This window comes from Salvia hispanica, chromosome 5 (assembly GCF_023119035.1).
Source record: "Salvia hispanica cultivar TCC Black 2014 chromosome 5, UniMelb_Shisp_WGS_1.0, whole genome shotgun sequence".
NCBI classification, from domain to species: Eukaryota; Viridiplantae; Streptophyta; class Magnoliopsida; order Lamiales; family Lamiaceae; genus Salvia; species Salvia hispanica.
In genome coordinates this window covers 19264626-19269844 of record NC_062969.1, presented here as the reverse complement: position 1 = coordinate 19269844, position 5219 = coordinate 19264626, and positions in this window count along the sequence as shown.

The following is a 5219-nucleotide window of genomic DNA, read 5'->3' as shown; positions in this document are numbered from 1 at the left end:
AAAATTAAAAGTTTACGTGTTAATTACTCCATCCATTCCATAGTAATGGAGACATTTCTTTTTGGCACACAGATTAAGAAAAATGTGTGTAGTGTATTAAATAAAAGGATACTAAAGTAGGAGATAGAAAAAAGTAAAGAGAATAAAGTAAGAGAGAAGAAAAAGTAAAAGAGAAGAAATGTGATGACTTTTACTAAAAAAAGAAATCACTCTACTACTATCAGGGACGGAGCCAGAAATTCTACATAGGTGGGGCAAAAATATACATAAAGATATTTTAATACATTGAGAAGGGGCAAAAATAAGGATACTTTAAAAAACTTAAAATCAACTTATTAAAAGTAGAATACATAAATTATTTCTAGCTGGGGCATTTGCCCCTTGTGAACTCCAAATAGATCCGTCCCTGACTACTATGGAACATGCTAAAATGACAAAATGACTCTACTACTATGGAACAGAGGGAGTATAATATAAAAGTTCAAAATAAAAATCAAAATACGTTGAAAGTTCGTATACACATCGCCAAATAACCCAATAAACAATGTATAACAGATAAATAAAGGGATATATAAAGCTTTGTCTTTAATAGAGATGCTAGTTTCAGCTTGAAGCGAGACTGAAAAAAGAGTACTTTCTGACCAACTTTCAATTCCTTGATCCGGAGGTTCCAATCATGCCATAGTTTTGTTTTTTTCTTGTACCACATCGCGGCATCGTATGACTCCAGTCGTAGCTCTTCTAGTTGTTGAAGTTGCAGTTTCCTCTCTTCTTCACAGGCCTGGGGCTTCACATTCATTTCCTTAATTGCTCAATATGCTTTATGTTCAACCTCGACCGGGAGATGACACATTTTTCCGAACACAAGTCTGTAAGGCGACATCCCAATGTGAGTCTTGAATGCGGTTCTATATGCCCATAAGGCGTCATCAAGCCTCTTACTCCAGTCTTTTCTTGATGGGTTGACGGTCTTTTCCAAGATAGCATTAATCTCTCTGTTCGAGATTTTCGCCTGCCCATTTGTCTGGGGGTGGTAAGGAGTAGAAATGCGATTGTGTACCCCGTACTTTCTCATCAAGGCTTCTATCGTCCTGTTACAGAAATGTGTTCCTTGATCTGAGATAACGGCTCTGGGAACTCCATACCGGTTAAATATGTTGGCCTTTAGAAATTTGGCTACCTCCTTTGATTCACAGGTGCTAGTAGCCTTGGCCTCAATCCATTTTGAAACATAGTCGACGACAACCAGTATATAAGTGGTCCCATGAGAAGACGGGAATGGACCCATGAAGTCCATCCCCCACACATCGAAAATTTCACACACAATTATGGGTGTCTGCGGCATTTCATCCCTCGCAGATATTCCCCCGGTCTGTTGGCATCTGGCACAATTCTGGCAGAACTCGTAAGCATCCTTCTTCAGTGTGGGCCAGTAAAACCCGCTATCTAAAACCTTCCTTGCTATCTTTCTAGCCCCAAAATGACCTTCGCATGCCAAAGAGCGGCAATGGGTCAATACGTCTCTCTGCTCCCATTCAGGAATGCATCTCCTTATCACCTGATCTGAGCCTATCCTCCAGAGGTAGGGATCGTCCCAAAAATAGTATTTGGCTTCACTTTTAATCTTCATTCTCTGGGCTCGAGTGATTTCAGAAGCAGTAGGTAACTCTCCTGTGACCAAATAGTTTGCTGGTCTGCGAACCATGGTTCTTCATTTATCTTGCACTTTCCCTTATATAATTCCCCAGAGCTGTTTATCGCTAACACTGCTGCCCAGCTGATTGGTCTAGCATGTTTTAACACAAGGTACAAGTGTTCTTCTGGAAATTCATCCGGTACTTCCTCATCATTTCCCTCTTGGTGAATTCTACTGAGGTTATCTGCCACCTTATTCTCAGTTCCTTTCTTGTCCTTGACCTCCCAATCAAATTCTTGAAGAAGCAAAACCCAGCGGATAAGCCTTGGTTTGGACTCTTTCTTAGCCAACAGGTATTAAGGTATTTGATGGCCGCGTGATCTGTGTACACTATGGCCCTCGACACCAACAAATATGGCCGGAATTTTTCAAATGAGTACACCACCGCCATCATATCTTTCTCTGTGGTGTCGTAGTTCTTCTGGGCCTGGTTCAAGGTCTTGGATGCGTAGAAAATCACATAGCTCTTCCCTTCAATTTTTTGGCCCAAAACAGGTCCTACCGCGAAGTCACTTGCGTCGCACATCACTTCAAATGGATAATTCCAATCTGGTGCACGAATGATTGGTGCTGATATGAGTTTGTCCTTCAGTAGCTGGAAAGCCTCTTGACATGCATTGTCAAAGACGAACTCGACATCATTTTTGCAGTAGACGAACTCAATATTTGATGTACTTTTTATTATCACCAAATAAACCTACAAGTATACAAAGTATATATAGTATAGCTAATGGTTAGTATTGGATATCGAACACAGGGAAAACTATCACAGACTTGCTACCTTCTACTAAGCATCTTTTACTATTTGGAAAAACAAAAGGTTTTGGATTTTTGAAAATAAAAATTGTAAAAACAAAAGCAAATAACAATTGCAGATAAAAACACATAGAGTTAAGAGATCAGAAAGGGAATTCTAGGGATTTGCTTTCACAGTTATGGTTATACAAATTCCAACTATAAACCCTAGCACAGTTCATACTTCACTAGAACGAGTCATAAATATATTATCCATGCGGCACAAAGTGGATTACAGACACTAAGGGCATCAATCCTAGATTTGTAACTCCTAAAAGCTTCTAAGACTCCTAAACTTCTCGCTCTTAATTAACAGTGTCGTTTTAAGAGAGCTAATTTGTAGCGTCCACTAAACTCTTCCAACTCGCAAACCTCCTCTCACGATTGTGTTGCAAGCCAATAGATTATTACATATTGTGGCACTCAAACGTGAAGCAATTATCCAACACTTAAAATAGAAGCAAAGTAATGAACAAAATGAATATTAAGTAAATAGGAATTGTGTAACCAAAGTCGTTACTAACACATCCCCAGAATTCTTAGAACTTAGTTACATATGATTAAACAATCTAAAAACATAGTTTGTAGGGAAAAACAAGAAAACATAAGAACTATAATGACAGAACCCAAAGGTTGAATCTTGCAGCCTTGATCTTCTCTTGAATCCTTCTCCAAACTCCTTTCGAGCATGTTGCATGGACAGAATAGCTTGTATACATAGTGTGCAAGCTGAGAGCACAGTACATTTAATTCATAATTCTCAGGTCAAAGGAATTCACTAGATTGTAAGGTCTAGGAACTCGGTACCGAGATGACTATGGTCGTCGGACTCACCTTCAGCCTGCTATCAATAAAAATACCCCAACCCACTACACTAATGATTAGTATAGAGAAGTAAATGGTCGATCCCATAGAGAGGAATAGGACACGAGTAAGAGTTAAGAGGACTTGGAAATGGGGTGGGTTGCTGCCACACAAATTTGGGTTGAGAACTTAACTACTAGACTCTGGAAATACAGACGAACTAATCTAACATCTAGACCTAGGAAACATTAAACATGATGCAAACATTCACGATGGAACAAATATCGGACAGAGAGTGAAATTGGACAACTAAATTTTACTAGACCTAGTGAAACGATTTCCTAAAAGCAACGAAACAGGGGAACGCATGCAGTGGGGACCATTTTCCTAAAACAGAAATAGTATGGAAATAAAGCTGCGACAATGCAAATCTGGTTCTAACTAACAACTAACTTCTTCCCTTCCAACGATCCATGATCACATATGCAGAGAACAAAGTAATACATCAAATCGGAACATAGCATGTTGAATCAAACGATCAAATTACGATTAAACGGGAATTTAAAATAGATCTACTATCACTAGACGAGGTAAATACAAAAACACTAGCTATACTTCAATACCCATGCAGAATTTCAACAGATCTAAACATCGGATGCTTCATCCACTTCGGATCTAAGCAATCCCCAACAAACAACAACAAATTCCATCTCCGATAACTCCGATCCAGACAATTCACCACGATCCAACAACAATTTAACTTCAACCCAACAGATCAAGTGCGAAAAGCATCCAAAGTAAACAAAAAATAGAAATCAACATGAATCGCGAACGAAAACAGAAAATAAACTTTCATAGCTGAAATATCCAGAATGTCACAACGATGAAACGATCGCCGAGCTTGGAACAACGAAGACTCGACTCAAAAGCAGCAAAAACAGAAATTGAAGGTGATTGTTTCTTAGCCCTATGTGAGGATGGTGGTACACAACTGAAACTAGCTATTAAGACGCAAACCTCCTCATAAATTACCCCATGGTGCAGTGTGTGTAGAGAAATTTGAAGAAGTGAGCTAGGAACTATGAACTGGAGCGTGAAAAGAGTGATTATAATTTTGTATGCGCTTCCAGTATTTATAGACAGACGACTTCTAGATCCTTCCTTGTATTCTCTATTTTGCCCGTTATGTTTGAAGCTTCCTCCGTCTTGTGAATTGTTGCTCTTTTGCTCCTTTTTCGCTTCTTTCCTTCGGCCGGAAAATTTCTTCTCTTATATCCTCGGCCTGGCAATTTTCTCTACACAACCTGACTTAAAACATGTGTTAGACCCAGGAAATCATTGAATTTACCCCCATATCCGATGCATGAAATTGGCCTTATCAATACAATAAATTTTTCAATCCACTTTTAACCCAAGGCGGGAAGAATTAATTTTATCACATTGATGTTTGCTTATGCATTTATAGGAAGTTTCTCAAACATTTAAATGTATAAGAAGCAAACAAGTATAATTCTTGTACATAGTAGACTGTTCGTGAACGACGTTCACAGAAGGTGACGCAGTCGGTTCTTTGTAGAAGAAAAATAGAATTTCACAACCTAGATAGGCTTTGGCTACATGTCGTGAAATGTTGCAGTCTCAGTCCGCATGTTTCCTTACCTTAAGAAATAAACGATGCTGGCGTGGTATAGCACTAAAGGATCTAATAGTTGAGATAATTCTTTCTTGCTATTTACTAAAAGACGAGGTCTCATTAATTGTTATTTCTTAATCATCGTTGACATAACATTGAGCATACGATATTGATAATGCATTACTTTAATTTATCAAATGGTACGGATTTTTCGCAATCAAAGAATCCTGATATCTTGGGTAGTGGTGATCAATATCTAGAGGTGCTAGTATTGTTATTGCAATGAATCGT